The sequence below is a fragment of the Hemicordylus capensis genome, chromosome 6 (genome assembly GCF_027244095.1).
Source record: "Hemicordylus capensis ecotype Gifberg chromosome 6, rHemCap1.1.pri, whole genome shotgun sequence".
NCBI classification, from domain to species: Eukaryota; Metazoa; Chordata; class Lepidosauria; order Squamata; family Cordylidae; genus Hemicordylus; species Hemicordylus capensis.
In genome coordinates this window covers 47,102,268-47,125,414 of record NC_069662.1, presented here as the reverse complement: position 1 = coordinate 47,125,414, position 23,147 = coordinate 47,102,268, and the positions used below count along the sequence as shown (strand labels likewise).

The 23,147-nt window shown below is 44.6% G+C and overlaps 1 protein-coding gene across 2 annotated transcripts in view; it reads left to right on the top strand.

The window, feature by feature from the left end:
- The first annotated feature begins 6,609 nt into the window (after positions 1-6,609).
- The window catches only part of RARA (retinoic acid receptor alpha), a 219,414-nt gene continuing 202,876 nt past the window's right edge, over positions 6,610-23,147 (top strand). Inside the window, exons 1-2 of one of the 2 annotated variants that reach the window (XM_053261941.1) lie at positions 6,610-6,748; positions 10,678-10,838. The gene's annotated coding sequence lies outside the window, so the exon portion shown is untranslated. Of the gene's footprint in view, positions 6,749-8,954; positions 9,242-10,677; positions 10,839-23,147 lie in introns of those variants that run through there. The other variant, XM_053261940.1, reaches the window with a different exon arrangement.

Here is a 23,147-nt window from a genome sequence, read left to right as displayed (position 1 = left end):
ACAAGTGTAATAATAATAATAATAATAATTAATAATACTTGGGGTAAAACGCTTTTGCTGTCCTGAACTTGCTACTGATGCACTTCCTTGAATTACCTGATGACATGGCCAGCCAGTGAATGAGGCCGCCAGGTGAAGTTAGAAGCAGCCACCTCGCTGCCCTGCGCAGTCCGCTGAGCCGCAAAGCCTCCCTTGGGCAGGGCAAGCACGCCGGCCACTGCTGCTCGTACCTTTCGGGGACCTGCAGTTGGGAGATGAGCCAGCACAGAGAGAATTTCCCAACTTCTCACTGTCATCCATTCATACCTTAAGGGACAAATCACCCAGCTTCTCAGACCTGGTATAGAGAGATCTGGCTAACAGCACAATCCTGTATAGGTTCACTCAGAAGTAAACCCTGCTGTGTTCTTTCATGGGCTTACTCCTAGGGAAGTATGCATAGGGCTGTCATAGGCTTAGAGATGGAACTATTTATCTCTGCCATGAACTAATTACGAGGCCTTAGGCAAGCCTCTAAGCATCAGTGTCGCCCTCCTGCAACCTCCCCCTCCCCGTTTTCCAATAGCAGAATGATGATAATTACCTACGTGACATTGCTGCCTTAAGCATTACCACAAGCTAATATATGTACAGTGTTTCTGCATGCAGAAGGTCCCAGGTTCCCCAGCTGACTGAATAAAGAGGCACCTTTTAAAAGTGGTGATTATCTTGATTTAGCAGAGGGAGAGCAACTGGCCCTATCCATCCCCAGCACAGCATCCCTCCAGTGGCTGTTGCTGGTGTCTCTCTTATGTTTGTTTTTTAGATTGTGAACCCTTTAAGGACAGGGAGTCATTTTATTTATTTATTCTTATTACTCTATGTGAACTGCTTTGAGAACATTTGTTGAAAAGCAGTATATAAACATTGTAGTAGTAGTAAGTTCAATCTCTGGCATATCCAGGTAAGGTGGGAGAGACCCCTACCTGAAACCTTGGAGAGGCGCTGCCAGTCAGTGTAGACAATACTCAGCTAGATGGACCAAGGGTCTGACTCAGTATAAGGCAGCTTCCTATGTTCCGAGCCTCACAACATTCCCATGAGGCAAGTTGGGCTGAGTGGTAGTGACTTGTCAAGGTCACCCAAGGAGCTTCACAGCTGAGTCAGGATTGGAACCCAGGCCTCTCATAGCCTATTCTGAGGCTCTAGCCATTGTGCAGAATAAGAATACTGGAAGAGCACAGAAAGGGCAGAAGCCACCTAATGATGCAGCAGGGAAATATCTTGCCTAGGGAGCAAGAGGTTGCTGGTTCGAATCCCCACTGGTATGTTTCTCATTCTATGGGAAACATGTGGTGTATAAGCCAGCATGGTGTAGCGGTTAGATTGCTGGACTAGGACCGGGGAGACCCGAGTTCAAATCCCCAGTCAGCCATGAGACTTGCTGGGTGACTCTGGGCCAGTCACTTCTCTCTCAGCCTAACCTACTTCACAGGGTTGTTGTGAGGAGAAACCTAAGTATGTAGTACACCGCTCTGGGCTCCTCTCCTTGGAGGAAGAGCGGGATATAAAATGTACAAAAATAAATTATACACACACACACACACACACGGCAGCAGCAATATAGGAAGATGCTGAAAGGTGTCATCTGATACTGAATGGAAGATGGCAATGGTAAACCTCCTCTATTCTACCAAAGAAAACTACCTGGCTCTGTGGTTGTCAGGAGTCAACACTGACTCGATGTCACAACTGTAATTTACAGAAGGGACAAAGTGAATTTCAGAGCAGGGTGAAATTTAGAATAGAATCTTAGAGTTGGAGTGGGTCTGGTAGGCCATTTGACCCAACTCTTTTCTCGATGCAGGAAATCCAGAGCTAAAGCACCCCCAACAGATGGCTGGCCAGCCTCTGTTAAAGACCTCCAGCGAGGGAACGCCACCCCACCCACCCAAGTAATTGGTTCTGCTGATCATCAAGACACATGCTAGTTCTACATATTTTTCTTGATCTTATTGGTTTTGTGGGGGGTTGATTCCCTCACCCCCTGCTAGCGGCACCTGTGTTATTACAACACACTAGCTGAAATATTATATAAATGCAGAGTATTATTTATGGAGCAGGGGCGTAGCGAGGGAAGAGTGGGGCCTGTGTTCGCATTGTGAACACGGGTGGCCTCCCCACTCGCTGTGGTGCCCCCCAGGTGGTGGCATGCATGTTCATGTAGGTGTGCATCTCCCCAGGGCGGGTGCTGGACTATTTTGCACCCTAGGCAAACACATTGACACTCTGTACTCTGTGCCCCTCTGAGATCTGCACTCTGCGCCCCTCTGAGGTCTGCACCCTAGGCGGCTGTCTAGTTGGCCAAATGGTAGCACCAGCCCTGCATCTCCCCACTTGCCTCTTCCCTCCAGCTAGCTGCCCACCTGCCCCACTGGAGCTCCTGCCACAAGCCACCACTACCACTACCGCCTCCTGCCACCCAGCTGCCAGGCCCACTCCTTTCTATCAGCCATTCGGGAGCACACGAGCATCCTCCTTCCATCAGCCGGGATGGAAGGAGACCAACTGATGGAAGGAGGATGGGCCTAGGAGCTGGGCAAGTGGCCGGAGGAGAAGGTCACTGATCGTGGCAGCGGCAGTAGGTGGCCGGTAGCCGCCCAACCAGTGGGAGGGGTAGCTAGGCAGCTCCCCAGATGCAGAGCACGATGGGTTCCACCCTATTATAGCTCTGCCCCTGTTATGAAGTGTACATTAGCAATACGAATATGATGAATATATTTTATATGTTGCTTTTCAACAAAAGTTCCCAAGGCGGTTTACATTCATACAAATACATAAATGAAATGGCTCCCTGTCCTCAATGGGCTCGCAATCTTTGGGGAAAAAAACATAAGAGAGATACCAGCAACGGAACTGGAGAAATTCTGTACTGGGGACGGATAGGGCCATTTGCTCTCCCCCTGCTAAAAGAAGAGGATCATCCCTTTTAAAAGGTGCCTCTTTTGTTCAGTTAGCATTAATCAAGCAATATCCATGTATATGTGAACCAGTCCACATGCATGGACATTCCATACATAGCGTAGTCTATATGGCTTCTATATGCATAGTGGTGATGTGCAGTGGTGTATAATCCCTAGGCCATGGTATAGGTTAAAGTACAATAATTGCCATTCTATATCAGAAAACCATCTAATTAGAGCTGACGTGAATTGGGGCAAAGAAATTATCTGCTGAATGCTAATAGTTTGAAGTTGCTTACAAATGTTTGAACTGAGGCTCTCCTGATTTAAATGTTTATACAGTCTCAGTAATGGATGTAGGATTTTTGGAGGTGGAGGAAAGATGTGAAAATATTAAATTTGGCAGGTTGGTTCTTATGGTTATTGCTTTTAAATTTATAATTTATGTGCTTTAAGTAGGGCTGCAATGTTCAGCAGATTGGTTGGTTGGTTGATCCATTTAAAGCCATTTGTTTAAAAAGATACTCCTGATTAATTTGGCAATTACTTTTCAGGCTAATTACCAGAAGCTGGTATTTGTATTAAAACAAATTAACCAGGAGTATTTTTTTAATGGTAGCATGGCACTATCTTAGAAGGGGCTTTCCTTCTCTCACACTCATAAGAGGGAATGCCTCTTTTGAGATGAAGGCTGCTACCAATAGCAATACCTTCTCTGGAAAGAGGATGTTATTTCTTCAGAACAGTTAGGAACATAGGAAGCTGCCATTTACTGAGTCAGACCATTGGTCTATCTAGCTCAGTATTGTCTTCACAGACTGGCAGCGGCTTCTCCAAGGTTGCAGGCAGGAATCTCTCTCAGCCCTATCTTGGAGATGCTGCCAGGGAGGGAGCTTGGAACCTAGACAAGGGCAAAGCCACCACTGGGCAAACAGGTTCAAAGAAGCTGGGCTGCACCCAATCAGGGGCCGCACCTTGTGGCCCTGACACACCCCCCCCCCCGCATCTGACATCAGACACGGGGGTGCTGGTTTAGCTGAACAAATGTGGGCCCCGTTTGGGAGTTAAATGGCCGCTGCATTCACGGTGCGGCCAGGAGCGGCTCTTTCCTGCCTGCTCTGCAAATGCAGTGCCAGCCCCAGTCTAGCTCCCGAAGGGGCCCTGCGGCCCCTTCAGGAGTTAAATGGCTGGCGCAGGGGCATAGCAAGGCTGGAGTGGGCCCAGAGAAAAGATTTTAAAATGGGCCCTCCCTCACTGAAGCTCAGCTCATGAAGTAAAGAAATCTTAAATGAGGCTGATGTGTGTACACACGCGCACACACACACACACACACACAATGCTTTTTGTTACCACTATTCACCTATGTGTCACAATAGAATATCATCCTAAATTATTTTTTTTAAGGTTTTGTAAATTGTGGATGATGCAAGTCATTTAGAGAGCCAGCGTGGTGTAGTGGTTAGAGTGCTGGACTAGGACCAGGGAGACCCGAGTTCAAATCCCCATTCGGCCATGAAACTAGCTGGGTGACTCTGGGCCAGTCACTTCTCTCTCAGCCTAACCTACTTCACAGGGTTGTTGTGAAAGAGAAACTTAAGTATGTAGTACACCGCTCTGGGCTCCTTGGAGGAAAGAGTGGGATATAAATGTGAATAATAATAATAATAATAATAATAATAATAATTTAATGGTACTAGAGAAAGACATGCTGTTCTGGTAGCTCCAGGTTTTAACACTCACATCAATTTCGGAGGATGAATACAACTGAAGGAAGCCCGGGCTGGTGCGCAGCTGGGGGAGTAAGTCATGTGACTTGCCTCTGGGGGGCCTCCCAAGGCAGTGGGCCCCCAGACAACTGTCTCCCCTTGCCCTATTATAGTTACGCCCCAGGGCAGGCCAGCAGGGCCAGATTAAACTAGTGCGGGGCCTGTAGCATACGTTATAAAGGGGCCCTAAATTTTTTTAAAAGCACATAAATACTAAAACGTAGATTATTTACTTGCATAGTAAAGTAATTCAATTTTTTCATTTGCTATATTTAGGAGTATGGGAGACCAAGCCACAAACCCACACAACAGTAGTGAACATTTATATACCGTTTTTCAATCAAAATTCTCAAAGTGGTTTACATAGAAAAATAAAGAGTGGATAGATGCTTCTCTGTCTCCAAAGGGCTCACACTCTAAAAAGAAAAATGTGGTAGGCACCAGCAACAGCCACTGGACAGATGCTGCGCTGGGCCTTCTCTTAAAATGCACATTTAGCAGAAAAGGGATATTTTATCTAACATGGACCAAATAAAACAGGTAAAGTTTTAACTTTAATTCCCAGTTGGAAGCCAGGCGGGGCCCTCAATTAACTATGTTAATCTGCCTCTGCCGGCCAGATTCCAACTCCTGAATGGAACTGCTCTGTTCGGGAGCCAGACCACACACCCCTGCCGCCCACAGGCCACTGGCGGTCAGGCTCCGCACCTGAACCTAGATGCTCTTCCCAGAGCATCTCTTGAGGGGAATATCTCTCCATCCCAAGGGGAATATCTGACAGTGCTCACACATCAAGTCTCCCATCCATATGCAACCAGGGCAGACCCTGCTTAGCTATGGGGACAAGTCATGCTTGTGCTACCACAAGACCAGCTCTCCTCTCATCTGTTTTTACTCAGATGCAAATTTAGTCCGGGGGGGGGGGGGGAGAGCTATCTATTGCAGCAAAAACAACAAAGAGTCTTATGGTACCTTAAAGATTAACATATTTATATTTCTATGAAAGCTTCCACTACAAAACATCAGTTGTTCTTTAAGATGCCAAAAGATTATTTGTTTCAGATGCAAATTTATGAAGACCTAATCAACTATAACACACATGATTGATCTAATTTCAGGTCTTTTTAGTTGAGTAACAGCTCTGTTTGTTTTACAAAGCATTTATCCAAACTGAACACCAAAAGCAAAATTTGAACGTGGCTGACATTCAAGAAACCCAATGGTTGGGTTAAGATCTAAGTTAAAATTGCTTAACATAGAAGAAAACATGCACACAGATTCTAAGTCAAAATAGCTCTGCTGGGGTAACTAAGGTAAACTGTGCTATCAAGTCGATTTCGACTCCTGGCACCCACAGAGCCCTGTGGTTGTCTTTGGTAGAATAGAGGAGGGGTTTACCATTGCCTCCTCCCACACACTATGCCTTTCAGCATCTTCCTATATGGTTGCTGTCCAATATAGTCTGGGAAACATACCAGCAGGGATTCGAACTGGCAACCTTCTGCTTGTTCATCAAGCATCCCCCCACTGTTGCTGGCATACCTACTGAGGAACAATTCACCTGAAAGTTCTCTTGCACAATTGTTCATGCATGTGACTAGACCTTTTGCAGGAGATCTTTCAGGTGGATTGTGCCCAAGGAGAATACAAAATGTGCTCTGATTGCCAGAGAGAGCAGTCAGCCTACCCCAAAACGATTTCATCAGCTTCTTGTATTGATTTCCAACTCTGGTTTGTGGCAGCAAACTTTGTACTTCTCCCTCCCGCCTCCATTCTTTCCCAGTGACCTTTGCAACTGGCTGAAAGTTTAGCAACAAACCCAGCAGTGCCATTCGCTGTACTGTCACAGCTGTGGGGAAACAGAGGGCAGGGAACGCAGGGTGTTAGGACCCAGTGGGAACTGACTTCGGCTTGCAGCGTTTGCAGACAGTCCATGCGCTGAGCTAGACAGAGGGGGAATCCTGTTTTCCACCACGAAGGGCTTCCCCCAGGACCTGAAGAGACGCTGCTGCTCCCCTGGCAGTCCCCATCCGGGACCAGGTAAGAAACCTCCTACTCCTTTTCTTTCTCTGCACTTACATGCAAATGCTAGATGCACTCGGGTAGACAGAGAATGCTTTGCCGTGTGCGCGCATCTGTGTGTGTGTGTGTGTGTGTGTGTGTGTGCATGTGTTTTAATTTAAATAACCTTCCTGTTTTTCCTCCTCTCTGTCTGACGATCTTGGCTTCCATTGCTCCAGGGCATCCTTGCTTCCCAATTTGCAGATGCTGGCAGCACAGGCACCTCCGCCCACTGAAAAAGTTGCGTGGAGGAGGGGGATAGCTGGGCTGGATTGCCACACTTCTTCTTGGGTCAAATGTAAATGGTGTTCCCCTTAAACCCCTCTATGGAACTCTTCTTTCCATTCAGCGGGGAATACAGATCCTCCTCCCCAGCACACTGTGCCAGGGGATGAAAGTTGGGATGAACTGTATGGAGATGTTCCTCCTCTACATAACTCTGGATTCTGCTCTTGTGGCAGTTCCAGGTTTAACAACTTTGCTTTTGCTGGTTCAGTGCGTATGGTTGGTTGATTGGTTGTGACGTAACTCTTGTTTGTGCTGAGAAAAATAGAGCCAGGGTACTATGGATGGTAGCCGATTGGTAGAGGCCTGGGTTCAAATGCTGCACAGTCATGAAGGGTGATGTGAGGCCAGCAAGCCACTCTTTTTCTGCCTGCTTCTTGGGCATGGGTCTGTAGCTTCGTGGTACAGCATCTGCTTGCAGAAGGTCCCAGGTTCAACCCCTGGCATCTCCAAGTAGGGTTAGGAAAGAGAACCTGGAGAGCTGCTGCCGGTTGGTGTTGACAACATTGAGTTAGATGGACCAGTGGTCTGACTCAGTACAAGGCTGCATCCTATGGATGGCCTAACCTCAAAGTTGTGAAGATGCCATGGGGCATTTCCTCTGAGGGACAGTGGGGTCTGCATTTTTTTTAAAATGACAACTATAAATGATTATTCCCATTTTATAGATGGAGGACTTGAAGAGAAGAGACACAGATAAGGTCGTGCACTGAGTGCATAGCAGAGATGGAACTTGAAACAGTCCCCAGAGCTGATTCTCAAGCCCCACCCCTTATGTGTCTTCCAGTAGATGGTTGAAAAGTGACCTGGGTCTGTTATGATCATCGATTGCTGAGGAGGGGGGCTTGGGAAAGTAGCTACTCCTGTTGGTCCCCATTACCTTGTCTGCAAGATATGTGAAGGGTCATGCCTTACATTTTGCAAGACAGTGCACGACAGAGGCACTATGAATACGGCAATTACTTATATACCGCTTTTCAACAAAAGCTCCCAAAGTAGTTTACACAGATATAAATAAATAAATAAAACGGCTCCCTGTCCCTAAAGGGCTCACATTCTAAAAAAGAAACACAAGATAGACACCAGCAACAGCCACTGGAGGGATGCTGTGCTGGGGATGGATAGGGCCAGTTGTTCTCTCCCTGCTCAATAAAGATATAACCATTAGAAAAGATGCCTCTTTTGTTCAGTTAGCAGGGCGATAGTTAGCACTAAGTTCAGTTAGCGCTGAGTGTTCTTCGGTTAAAAGTGATATGTATACTTGACCCATCTGAACTGGAGGACTGCAGGAGTCCTTGAGGTTGAGAGGCTAGCCAGGTGAAATGCTGTGTGAATTCTACGATTTTTCTGGTTGGTGTGCTCTAGGCCCACATCTTTTACTCTGATCCTCATAAACCCCAAGAAGTTATTTTAAAAGTTGGAACTAGCCAGAAATGTCTTATTTACACTGGTTTCTCTGGCAATCCCTGGACTTCTGCTGGGTCTTCCAAGCAGAAACGAAAATCAGATTTAACCCCTGGGGTCAAGAGTGGCCCCTGTTAGCAGCAGGATGCTTTCTTGAAAGTTCAGTGGTAAAACATGCAGCAGCTGTAGGAAAAGTGGAGATTGTCTTAAACCCCCCCCCCCCGCCCTGCCCCACAGCAGTGTTTTCTGGCCCCTTGCTTGCTTCTCTTCAAGATGTTGATCAAGGGGCTGGAGCATCTTCCTTAAAAGAAAAGGCAAAAGCAATTGATGCTTTCTAGTTAGACAAATAGATGATTAAGTGGGGAATATTATAACACTTTATAGGCAATTGGACAGGCTGTGGAGAGGGAATTCTTTTCATCTCAAAATACAAGTACTCAGGATCACTCAACTTAGCTAATTGGCAGTAGGCTTAGGACTGCCAGCATGAAGTTCATCTTCCCAAAATTCCTCACTGCTATCTGGAATCACTGATACAAGAAGTAGTGATGGCTCAAACACCTTTGGAAAAGGATTAGAAATTTAATGGATGATAAGTCTGTCGGTGGGTATTAGTAATGACAGCTTCATGTAAGCTCCATGTACAGGCGCAGAATATCACTGAAGCCTTGAGGTTGGGAACAGGGAAAAGCCATCATCTTCATACTAGAAGCTTCCAGAATCATCTGGGTGGCCACTGCTGAAAGCAGAATGCTGGACTGAAACTTGATTGGAGTCCCCAAGGTAATTCATATGTGTTGATCCAAAGGGAGCGGGGTGGTGAGTTGTCAAATTCTAAGAAATAGAGGTATTGCACACTGCCATCTCATATCTCTGTTAGATTTTGTATATAGGGTCCTGACTTGCAAACTGGGGCAAAGAGGCACCTTTTAAAGGGGTGGCTTTAGCAGGCGGAGAGCAGCTGTTCCTATCCAATCCCAGCACCCCTTCCATGGTTGTAATTGGTGTATACCTTGTGTTTCTTTTTAGATTGTGAGCCCTTTCAGGACAGGGAACAATTATTTTGTACTGCTTTGAGTATTTGTTTTGTTGAAAAGTGGTATATAAAGACTACCATTCCATAATTGTATCGCCAGTTTGTTTGTTTTTAGAGCTACAGTTCTTCTCCCTCACCCCCATGCTGTCCAGGGAATAGAGCTTTGCAGAATGTGGTCACCGTGATATAGCGTAAAGTAAGAAGTGGCTGGAAATAAAACCCTTTCAAGTCTCTGCTGTTTGGCTAAACAGGAATGTCAAAGGTTATAAGCTACCTCCAGGCTCAGGGGTAGGATGCTTCCAAATACCAGATGCAGGGAAGCAATAGCAGGAGAGGGGCCATGCCTTAATTTCCTTGTTGTGGGCTTCCTAGAAGCATTTGGTGGGTCATTATGGGAAACAGGATGCTAGACTAGATAGGCTTTGGGCCTGATCCAGTAAGCCTCTTCTTATGTTCTTATGTACGAATACGACAAATATTTATATAGCACTTTTCAACAAAAGTTTCCGAAGCAGTTTACGTAGATATAAAGATGGCTCCCTGTCACGAAAGGGCTCACGATCTAATAAAGCTATAAATAAATAAATAAAATGGCTCCCTGTCCCCAAAGGGCTCACATTCTAAAAAAGAAACATAAGATAGGCACCACCAATAGCCACTGGAGGGATGCTGTGCTGGGGATGGATAGGGCTAGTTGCTCCCCCCTGCTCAATAAAGACAATCACCACTTTAGAAAGGTGCCTCTTTGCTCAGTTAGCAGGGGGGCTTTGCTCAGTTAGCAGGGGTTGGTCCTCACCATCGTATTTCTTCTTCATCCTTCTAGATGTTTGTTTTTATTTATTTTTATTTTAGGGAGGTATATTCTGCCCTTGTTGCAAATGCAAGCTCAAGGTGGCTACCAATAAAGGAAATCAGCAGAAATTAAAACAACAAATTAAAGCGATTGGAATCAATGTTGAACCTGCTGTCAAAGCAGTGGCATAAAAGCAAATGACAACTAGTAACAGTTGTCTGTTAAAGTCCACTTTATGATGCATTCTGCCTCTCTGGCACGTGGGATGCTGTGGTTCAATTTTTGGGTTTCTGTTCAGGACAGTTGGCATGCTTCACCATGTGTCTCTTCCCGACACTGCTTCGCAATATTATGGCTCATAAGGCCTCCTGCGTTTGCTTTTGCTTTCAGCTGCTGGATCCACAGCCTCAATCTGTCACTTCAGGAAAAAAGAAAAAGGATGGTAACCCTCCTGGAGAGGCCTATAATGGTTTCTGTAGAGGGTAGGTGGGAAGGACCTGAGAAGCAGAGCTCCTCCCACTTCCAGCTGAAGTCCAGTTTCCCATATTAAGGTTAGTTCACATCCACATGTCTATTAATTACGTGATTTCCCATTGTCTGGTTACAAAACACTTAATTAATCCCAGCTGTGTGAGAGAAATAACTCCACTGAAAGGAGAGCTTGGAGTGGTGATATTTCCAACCTAGTTTCTTGGGGGTGCTATCTTTCCCTCACAGCTGATGGCCTGTGCCCCCCTCAGCTGCTCTATAGCCAAGAGTAATTCAACAGGTATAGTTTCTCCCACTGCTACAGTGCCTGTCAGGCAGCTGTTGAAAGTACAGAAGCCTGGCTGGTCAGGAATTAGTTGCAACCTTAGTCTTTCTGATAGTGCCTTCACTTATGTGCCCTCTTCCAACTTGGCTTAATTACCTATCCACAGAACAACCTTAGGCCAGAGACTGGATAAATGGCTGATAAGGAGAGCTGGTCTTGTGGTAGCAAATGTGACTTGTCCCCTTAGCTAATCAAGGTCTGCCCTGGTTGCATATGAAAGGGAGACTATAAGTTTGAGCACTGTAAGATATTCCCCTTAGGGGATGGAGCCACTCTGGGAAGAGCAGAAGGTTTCAAGTTCCCTTCTTGGCTTCTTCAAGAAAGGGCTGAGAGAGATTCCTGCCTGCAACCTTGGAGAAGCCGCTGCCAGTTTGTGAAGACAATACTGGGCTAGATAGACCAATAGTCTGACTCAGTATATGGCAGCCTCCTATGTTCCTAATGGGCAAAAGCCTGAAAGAGCCAAGAGCCATCTGTTTGTGCATGTAAGCTTGAGCTCTTCCTCAGCCATATGAATCATATGTTCATATATTTTCTGTTCCTGGCAAAGGAATGAAGGTAGTTTTTCCTGATGAGGAAGAGATGCTCCTGTGCAGTTCTGCCCTCCTCAAACATCGCCAATAGCTTCTCCTCCTCCTCCTCATTGTTGTTGTTGTTATCATAATGCGAGGGCCAGCTGCCAGCAAAAAATCTGGGTCACGACAATGGGGGGAAACAGGAGGGGGCCTCCTCTCCATCAATGGAATATAGTATAAGCAGTGTGAATGGGTGAGGGATGGGGAGCCTGGAAGGGCAGCTTTATTTGTTTTCACGGCTGCTCTGCCATGGGACAGCTGCCTCCCCAAGCATAGAGAGGAGAGCTGGTCTTGTGGTAGCAAGCATGACTTGTCCCCTTAGCTAAGCAGGTTCCGCCCTGGTTGCATATGAAAAGCAGTCTAGAAGTGTGAGCATTGTAAGGTATTCTCCTTAGTGGATGGAGACGCTCTGGGAAGAGCATCTAGGTTCCAAGTTCCCTCCCTGGCTTCTCCAAGACCGGGCTGAGAGAGATTCCTGCCTGCAACCTTGGAGAAGCCGCTGCCAGTCCGTGAAGACAATACTGAGCTAGATAGACTTATGGCCTGACTCAGTATATGGCAGCTTCCTATGTTCCATTCTGAACTCTGTACTGCCACTTTGGCCAATGGAGGAGTCCCTTCAACCCAAATCAGCTACAGGAGGTCATTTGTGTCTTTCCCCATACCTTGTCAAAGTCTTAAGTTCATCCTCCTCTCTGGTTAATTGATTTCCAGCTCAGCCTGGCCCATGTTGCTGCAGGAAAGAGACATATCTGGACCCCTTATGTGGGGAAGAGTTCACAGTGCATTTGAAAAACCTCTCAAGACTCGCTCCTTCTTGGGTCTATTTATTTATGATCACACTTATATCCTGCTCTTCCTCCTACAGCAGTGTACATGGTTATGCTTATCCTCACAATAACCCTGTGAGGTAGACTAAGCTGAGAGATAATTGACTGGAGCCCAGAGTGACCCACTCAATTTCATGGCTGAATGGGGATTTGAAGTTGGGTCTCCTAGTCCAGCACTTTAACCACTACAGTACACTGGCTCTCTGGTTGATGTGCACATGAGTTCATGTTAGTTTTACACCATAGTGCAGTGGTGGCCAACCTGAGACTCTTCAGCTGTTGTTGGACTACAGCTCCCATCCTCCCTAGCCTAGGCATCCAAGCTTAATTCAAGTGCTTCCTTCCTCTGTAACCAGATGATACTGGTGGCTTATAATAAGATAAAGAGTGAGCCATCAGCACAGAATGTAACATTATGGCTGATTTCAGAGAAATTATTCTGGTTCATAGGAACATAGGAAGCTGTCATATACTGAGTCAGACCACAGGTCCAGCTGGCTCAGTATTGTCTACACAGACTGGCAGCGGCTTCTCCAAGATTGCAGGCAGGAATCTCTCTCAGCCCTATCTTGGATATGCTGCCAGGGAGGGAACTTGGAACCTAAATGTTTTTCCTAGAGCAGCTCCATCCCCTAAGGGGAATATCGTACAGTGCTCACATTTCTAGTCTCCCTTTCATATGCTACCAGGGCAGACCCTGCTTAGCTAAGGGGACAAGTCATGCTTGCTACCACAAGACCAGCTCGACATGTCCTAGTGGCCACTGTGCTGTAAAATCCCTCCCTACCTTATCTTGGAATTGTGAGCATGCATCCCTTTCCTCCTAAAATGGATATGAACACTTCATTAGAAAGCAGTGTGTTTGAGATGGTGTGAAAGTTCTGACTGGAGTTTATATCTCTCTGAATGTCTGTTATTACATACCTTGTCTCTTGATATTGCCTTCAGCAATTGATTGACGTACACATGTAAACCAGCCCTCCATATGAATGAACAGTTTACTGGTGCCAGATTGCTACAGACCCCTGAAAACAGTTCAGCTGCCCTTGTCTGAATGCACCTGAAGGTGACAGGCAGAGGATGAGTTCTGCTTGATCCAGTTGTTTGCCACTCTAGACTTGGAGTGGAGAGAGGGGGAGGTGCAAATCTGTCATTGCATATCGCATCCAGGGAAATCATCATCCAGGTCGCTGAACCAAAGTAATTTCACAAACTTGATGGCATTTTAGCTTCACAACCACAGTGTGTCATGTTCCCATTTTGCAGATGAGGAACTGAAACTGTTTGCTCACAGTTTACCCACAGAACGATTGGGAGTTGAACCTGGGTCTCTCTGTTTACAGGAAAACACTTCAGGGTGATTCACTATAACTGATGCCAACATTTTCATGAGAATCTGTTGTGACTCAGAGGCTCTCAGCTTTGGGTCCCTGTGCTGTTGGACTACGACTTGCATCATCCCCAGTCACAACAGTCAAAGGGAGTTGTAGTCCAACAACATCTGGAGGGTGAGGCTTGAGAACCCCTGGTCTAGGTCCTGCATATCAAAGTGCTGGTTATTACCTAGAAAGCCCTCAATGTCTTGGGTCCAGGGTACTTAAGAGAGCGCTTTCTCTGTCATGAACCCTGTCGCCTATTAAGATCATCTGGAGAGGCCCAGTTCCAGTTGCCGCCGGCTCATTTGGTGGCGACTCAGGACCTGGCCTTCTCTGTAGTTGCTCCGGGGCTCTGGAAAGTGTTCATTCAACACTCCCTGTTGAAAGAAGAGTATCTCCTTCTCTGTTTCCTTTTAGGAAGACCCTCAAGATGTACCTGTTTACCCAGGCTTTTAACTGAAATTTAAATTTTAATATGTGTTTACCCGCCGATCTTGTGTTTTCCTGTTTTATTAATTTTAACTATCTTATATTTATATTTGTTATGTTTTAATTTTGAACACCGCCTGAAGATGTCTCTTTCAGGTGGTATAGGAATATGATAGATAAATAAATATCAAAGGAGGGCAGAAGATAAATTGAGATCTACTGGTAGCTTCCTGGGTGATTGCAGCAGATCAACTACAGCAATAGTTCCTCACTCTCAATTGTTAAACAATAGCAACAACAAGAAGGCTTCCCCCTCTAAGTAAAGGTAAAATGTGCCGTCGAGTTGGTGTCGACTCCTGGCGACCATAGGGCCCTGTGGTTGTCTTTGGTAGAATACAGGAGGCGTTTACCATTGCCTCTTCCCGCGCAGTATGAGATGATGCCTTTCAGCATCTTCCTGTATCGCTGCTGCCGATGTAGTTGTTTCCCCTAGTCTGGGAAACACACCAGCGGGGATTCGAACTGGCAACCTCTGGCTTGCTAGTCAAGTCAATTCCCTGCTGTGCCATTAGGTGGCTTCCCCTCTAAGTAAGGATGCTGAAATAAGGAAGGTTTAGGGGGGGAAGTGTTTGTGTGAAGGGACTGAAAACTGATTCTGATATTGATAACAAATTCCTGGCCTGAGCATATGTTTAGACACATCTTATTGCTTAATTCTAAGTGTGTGCGTCTGTTTCCCTGAGCCACTATTTGGCACAAGGCCCTACTGGGTAGCCTTCAGGGCTTTAGTAAAGAACAAAACAGAAGTCTGCCCCTCCCCTACTGCATCTCCTTCTGTCTGTTCCTCCCTGTTCCTTTAGGTTAGGAGTGGCCCACTGAACGCCCCTGGATGGCATCCAGCCTCCCAGGCTGGTTCCACCCAGTACTCCAGCATCTGCAAGAGAGCTGGTTGCTGGCATTGTTGCTTAGGCCAACAACTCCACATAAGGCACTGCTTATAAACCAGCTGGGCAGCCAGACATCCTTCAGTCTCCCCAGTGCTGAAGGGAGAGACACTTCAGAGGCCTCTGCATCATTACAAGGCCTCTGGAGCATCCTTCCCTTCAGTACTGGGAAGATGAAGGACTGCCAACTGGCCAGCAGAAAAACAGAGAGCAGTTCTCAGGTGTGCTGCATGCTGTCTGGGCTGCACTTCTTGTATGAGTACTTGGGAAGATTTAGGTAGTTGAGTAAAGCATTACTTCATCGTTATTGCCTGAAGTTAGCATGACTTGGTATTCTCTCTTATCACTGCTGCCCAGATAGCTAAATACTGAAAGTTTACCCCGTCTCTCCCTGCCTCATGGGATGAAGCAGCTGTGCAAATGCTGGCTGACATCCAAAATAACGTTGCACTTCAAAAAATGGTGTGTGTGTGTGTGTGTGCAACAGAGGAGGGGTGATTTTTGCAATCTCTCTTCCTCGCTCCAGCCACCTGTGTCTCCCAAAAATATGTCTCTGAAGATCTCGCAAGCCTCAGATACCTATTTTCAGGATGCACAATGGGCTGCAGAGCGAAAAGGAAATGGGCAAAAATTGCCCCTCCCTTCTTGAACGTGTGGAGCACTATTCTGCATGCTAACAGTTCAAATTTGACTGTCAAAAAGGTCAGCCAGATCGAAGAGTTTTTATTCTAAAATAGTACCCAGTCCCATTTATTGAAGGTATTGAAAAACAATCAAATGCCTTGCAGCCATGGGTGAAATGCGCTTTGTTTTGGATAATTTAAGTGCTAGTTATACACCATGTAATAATTTGACTTAACTTTTTTTTTCAAGTTTACTGCAAATGTTTGAAGTTCTTATTTTTGTTCCTCTTTCTTGATTTTTTTTTCATTCCGATCCAAATATTTCATAATGTTTCTCAAAACTTGTACTTATGAAACAGCTTCAGTAAACATCAAAGTTACCAAAAGTAAAAAACAAAACTCCAAAACACCAGACCGGCTGCTAGAGCAGGGGTTCCCAACCTTTTAAAAGTGTACCCCTTCTGTCACAAATCTTCAACTCCAGTACCCCACAGAGGTGTTCGTGTGTACATACACACACATTTTAATTTGTGTGTATATGACAAATATTTATATACCTCTTTTCAAGAAAAGTCCTCAAAGCAGTTTACATATAAATAAATAAATAAAATGTATAGGTATGGTATACACATATATACTTAGAAACACAAAATTACAGCTAAAGTTAGGGAGACAGACTACTACAATCACTGGCTCACATCCACACAAAATTACTCATAAGCAGTCTTACTGAAATTAATGGGACAAGTTTACTTCTCCTATTAATTTCAATTGCAGTACTCGGTACTAAATCTTTTTTTAAGTCCGTCAGTCAGGCTGATGGGCATATGCTGAGCTTCAGCACATAGCCAACCAGTCAGGAGCAGAGGAGGGTCTTCACTCTTATCTCCTCCCTTTCTTCAGTGGAGACATTGTTGAGAATGTGTCGGCTTCTTGCTGGTGATTCTCAGATGTGAAGAAATAGTGTGACTGTAGCCTGGGGAGCAGAAGGCTTCCGAGTATTTCCTAGGAGCCCTTCAAGTACCCCTAGGGATACTAATACCCCCGTAGGGAACCCCTGTTCTATTATTATTATTATTATTATTATTATTATTATTATTATTAATAATAATTTCTTGTTTACACAGTCAGACAGGTGTTATTGACTGGTTTGTTTTATCCAGACATCGAGTCCTTCCCAAGGACCTGGGATGCCAGAATTTTATTGTCAATTGTTATAGATATTGTCGCAGAATATAGGCTGTTCCCAGTAAAGCTGCTTTTTGTAATTGGCTGGTGGTGATTTCTGTGGCCCCTATGGTGTTGAGGTGCTCTTCAAGGTCTTTTGGAACTGCACCCAGGGCGCCAATTACCACTGGGATTATTTTGGTCTTTTTCTGCCACAGCCTTTCAATTTCAATTTGTAGATCTTTGTATTTGGTGATTTTTTCTATTTCTTTTTCTTCTATTCTGCTATCCCCTGGTATTGCTATGTCGATTATTTTCACTTGTTTTTCTTTCTTCTCGACTACAGTTATATCTGGTGTATTGTGTGGCAGATGTTTGTCTGTTTGTAGTCGGAAGTCCCATAATATTTGTACATCTTCATTTTCTTCAACTTTTTCAATTTTATGGTCCCACCAATTTTTAGCTACAGGTAGCTTGTATTTTTTGCAGATGTTCCAGTGTATCATCCCTGCTACCTTGTCATGCCTTTGTTTGTAGTCAGTCTGTGCGATCTTTTTACAACAGCTGATTAGGTGGTCCACTGTTTCATCTGCTTCTTTACAAAGGCGGCACTTGCTGTTTGTTGTGGATTTTTCGACTTTTGCTCTTATTGCATTTGTTCTTAGTGCCTGTTCTTGCGCTGCCAGTATTAAACCCTCTGTTTCTTTCTTCAAGTTGCCATTCTTAAGCCATTGCCAGGTCTTGGTGATGTCTGATTTTCCACTTATATTGTGCAAATATTGACCATGCAGGGGCTTATTTCTCCATTTTTCTGCTCAGTTCTTGACTTGTTCTTTCTTGTAGGCCTGCTTTCTTTCATTGGTGTTGAATAGTTTCTCGTTCTTGACCATTTGAAGTGCATCTTCTTCACTGTCCTTGATATATTCTTCAAGGCCTCTTTTCTCCTCCTCTACTGTTTGATAGACTTGCAGTATTCCTCTTCCACCTAAGCTGCGAGGGAGATACAGCCTATCTACATCACTGCGGGGGTGCAGAGCATGATTGATGGTCATGATTTTCCTGGTCTTACGATCTAGCGTCTCTAGCTCTGCCTGGGTCCAGTCTATTATTCCTGCAGTGTATCTGATAACAGGTATAGCCCAGGTGTTTATGGCTTGTATGGTGTTCCTGCCATTGAGTTTGGACTTGAGGATTTTTCTAACTCTCCTGATAGCACTTAGCACTTACATTTATATACTGCTCTATAGCCGGAGCTCTCTAAGCGGTTTACAATGATTTAGCATATTGCCCCCAACATTCTGGGTACTCATTTTACCGACCTCTGAAGGATGGAAGGCTGAGTCAACCTTGAGCCCCTGGTCAGGATCGAACTTGTAACCTTCTGGTTACAGGGCGGCAATTTTACCACTGCGCCACCAGGGGCTCTTCACTGATGTATTCACTGCCAATTTTTATTTTAACTTCAGTGTGTGCAATGTTATCAGCCTGGAGAATGCCCAAGTATTTGTAATGTTCTTTCTCTTCCAGGTTCTTGATCTTGCTTCCATTGAACAGTTCTATTCCTTCTGTTTTTCTTATTTTCCCTCTGTTCATTATTAATGCAGCACACTTGTCTAGTCCAAACTCCATTGCTATATCGCTACTGAATATACGGACTGTGTTTAGCAGTGATTCGATTTCTGACTGGGACTTTTCATACAACTTCAGATCATCCATGTACAGCAGATGGTTTATTTTACTTGATGTTTTAGATGTTTGGTATCCGAGGCCTGTTTTGTTTAGTATTTGTGAAAGTGAGGTCATGGCAATTACAAACAACAGAGGGGATAGTGAGTCCCCTTGGAAAATGCCTCTTCTAGTGCTAACCTGTCCAAGTGTCTCGCCATTGATTGTTAACTGTGTACTCCACATGCTCATTGCTTTTTTAAATAAATATCTGAATGTTTTTGCTGACACCAGTTGTTTCTAAGCATTTTAGTATCCATGTGTGAGGCAATGAATCGAAGGCTTTCTTGTAGTCAATCCATACAACACTTAGATTGGTTTTTCTTCTATTGCAATTTTCTAAAATCATTTTGTCAATCAGCAGCTGGTCTTTTGTGCCTCTGGTGTTCAGGCAATTTCCTTTCTGTTCAACTGGAAGCTGTTTGTTAGTTAATAAGTGTTGCATCACTTCATCTGCTGTTATTCCAGTTAACAATTTGAACATGGTTGGCAGGCAGGTTATCGGTCTATAATTACCTGGAACTGCACCTTTTGCTGGGTCTTTCATTATGAGATGAGTTTTCCCAGTTGTTAGCCATTGTTCAATATCCCCTCCTTGCAAACTGTGATTGAACTGTTTTGATAGTTGTTTATGAAGGCTTGTTAGGTGTTTAAGCCAAAAGCCATGCAGTTCATCGTCGCCTGGCGCAGTCCAATTTTTAATTTTCTTTGCTCTTTCACTTATTAATTCTGGTGTTATTATTAGATCTTGCATTTGTTGGTTACATTTTTTGACCTCTCTCATCCAGCCTGCTTTTTTATTATAATCTATTCAAGTTTTATTATAATCTATTCAAGTACAGTGGTCCCTCGACTTACTAACTACTCGACATCCGAAGTTTTCGACTTACGAACGACAAAAATGACCGGAAGTCGTTGCCGGTTTAGATGCGGCTTCCTCGACTTACGAATTTTTAGATGCGGTTTCCTCGACTTACAAATGTTTCCAGACCTCCGTGGTGTGCTTTTCGACTTACGGAAATTTTGACCTACGAACGTGCGTTCGGAACGGATTAACTTCGTAAGTTGAGGGACCACTGTACCTCTAGGGATACTAATACCCCCTTGTAGGGAACCCCTGTTCTATTACAGTGGTCCCTCTACTTACGAAATTAATCCGTTCCGAATGCACATTTGTAAGTCGAAAAGTTCGTAAGTCGAAAAGCGGTTTCCCATAGGAATGCATTGGGAACGGATTAATGCGTTCCGGAGCATAGAAAAAAGACCCAGACCCCCAGTAAGGCTTGCAAACTGCACAGGAACATTTCTTTTCAAGAATAAACAGGCAGTAAACAGGCAGGCAAGTCAAGGAAACAGCATGTAAAATTCGTAAGTCGAGGAAACCCCATCTAAAAATTTGTAAGTCGAAAAAACCGCATCTAAAACCGGATCTAAAACTGCCGTTTGTAACTCGAAAAATACTTATGTCGAGTAGTTCGTAAGTCGAGGGACCACTGTATTATTATTTTACACAGTCAGACAGGTGTTATTGACTGGTTTGTTTTATCCAGACATCGAGTCCTTCCCAAGGACCTGGGATGCCAGAATTTTATTGTCAGTGTTGTTGCTGTTGTTATACATATCATATTATTAATAATAATAATAATAATAATAATAATAATAATAATAATAATTTTGATTTCTATACCGCCCTTCCAAAAATGGCTCAGGGCGGTTTACACAGAGAAATAATATACAAATAAGATGGATAGGGCTCACAATCTAAAAAGAAACATAAGATAAACACCAGCAACAGTCACTGGAGGTTCTGTGCTGGGGTGGATAGGGCCAGTTACTCTCCCCCTGCTAAAGAAAGAGAATCGCCACATTAAAAGGTGCCTCTTTGCCAAGTTAGCAGTTCTAGAGCATAGTGCATGGCCTTCATAGTCAGGGGTGGCAAGGTGAGCCAGTTGCCTCAGGCAGCAGACTTTTGGGGGTACCAGCAGGGCAGCAAGATGCCCACTGCCATTGCAAAGCTTCTTGCTAAGCTTGCAAGAAGCACAAGGCAGTTGCAGAGGGAAGTTTCTGGCTTGGCTTCTTTCTTATAGGGTTTCTGTCCCCTCCATCAGCCACCTAATGGCACAGGAGTATGAATAGTTTAATGAAATAGATACTATGTACAGAGAGGCAAGTGCAGACTGCTTTTCAGTGCTCTTGCTGCTGGTCCTTTGTTAGCCCCGCCTCTACTCCAGGACTGGAATACAAGTAATTAAAGCCCCATTCAAAAGTTGGCTTGGATCGAGGAATGGATTAACCATAAACACCACACACATTACATGAGCGAAGGTGAGGGCAAGAAGGAAATGAACCATAGTGATGGTAGTACATTCTGCTGCATTTCTCATATTCCCAAGCTGAAATCTGGTTCTGTGGTAGAGCTTTGAGATAAAATTAAGTACTGGGATGGTGACTAGATTTTATTCTGAAAACTGTTTCATATACTGTTTCATCGAGATGCAGCTGAATGTATGAACTGGCTCCATTGTAAATGGAGATGATGTGAGTTGATGATATGAGATGATATGCGATTATATGAGTTGATTTGACAATTCTGTCTGTGGCCGTCTGTGGAAGTTGGACTTTTGTCTTTTTTTTTTATTTTTAGGTTCTTTTTGCAAATCCCCTTCAGTTCATTCCCATTGCATGACTCCCCTTTCTTTCCCCTTCTATATCTGAGACTCTTTTGCAGTCTTTGGCGAGGGAGTGTCAAAAGCCCTGGCTCTTCTCCCTTGACGGAGCAATTCTGTTATCGTCACTAGTGCTAAGTGGAGTGTGGGAAGGAATTCCTTTGGGTGTTGAACACCTACATTCCTTGGAGAGGGAGAAGGAATGGATGGATGCAATTTTTCATGGCCTCCCCACTCTTCTGCTTCTGGGTCCCTGTGGTTTCACTGACCAATCGAGCGCCTGTGTGAACTAATAAGATCTGACAGCTGAGAAATACTATGTTGGCTTTTAAGGCCAGAAATTGGCAGTGGGGAGTGCAGGGGGGAGGCATGGTGAGAAAGGATGCATGTGTTTGTGTGGTGTGCAAACTGATCTTAAAACAACTATTTTCTGCCCATTAGTTAAAAATGGAAACTATGCCAGAGAGAATCTCTAAAAGCTAAATGTTTGCCAATAAGTCTGTCTTAGGTGCTCAAAGGCAAGACCTTGTGTGGTTTCTCAGCCAGGTAAGCTGCACTGCCTCTGTAGCAGGGAGTCCCATAGTTTACAAGGGAAGAGTCGTTTCTAATTCAAGTTGGGTGGCTATTGTATGGCTGTTGAGCGAAGGAGGTGTAAGGTCAGACAGAAAGAGCCACAGTTAAATGTGAACCAATGTGGTGGTAACATGTGCTTGCAAGATGCAGAAAGGCAGGTTTTGTGGAGGGTTTTGAAGGGAAGGTGGCAGGGAGGAGGGCCAGGTATGACATAGATTTTGAGAGAGGTACCTCTTAAATACAAAATGATATAGAAAAGTCTACAGTACTGTTGAGTTGTTCATGCTACTGCATGGGTTCCAGTTGCCACAAACTTGTATCTGTGGTGTGATTGGGGCAAGCTGGTTGCATACCCACATGCATTTTGTGGCAATGTTAATACTGTATGTGGGTTTAGCCTTGGTACAAATGCAGCCTTTCTTTGCAAAACCACAGGATTAGGTAATATCAGCATTTGAACTCCAGGCATTGTTAAACTGAAGGGCCAGAAAGTGTCCAGAGAACTGTGCAGAAGAACCTTATTTTCCTTGCTAAGAGCAGGCATAGTAGCAGATAGATGCAAAGCATTTTCCCAATGCTGATTCTCTGGTGTATAGTTAGTAGTGCACAGTGCCACCTCCATCCCCAGCTGGAATTCATATATGGGCATGGGTGCACCTGCAAGTTTGCAGCCATATAGAAGTAGCTGGACAGATCAAATATGCCAAGCAACCGTTTGCCATCCTCAGGAAAAAAACAACAACAACACCCTGTGCCACTGAGTCCTAGAGTCTCATGTTCATTTGCTTAACCCCAATAAATACTAGTTTTTCTGATCACTATATGTTTTCAACTTTACAGGACAAACTCAGGCTGAGATATGGCTTGACCAATATAATCTGTGACTGAGCTAGATGGTTTTTACTTGGGCTTTACTGGGGGCTCAGCCCCAGAACCTACTTTCAGTTTTAGGGATATGCAGTGTTGAAATGCTAAGGAATATTTTGCATTGGTTCTTCTTGAGGAGATTTCCCAGCTCCTGCTGGCAGTGGTCTCTGAGATATGTCCTTCTGCTATACACAGATATATATGAGATGTATCTATCTTATAGGTTGTTCCAGGCCCATATAAATATAATGTCCTCCACCAAAGTTTCATC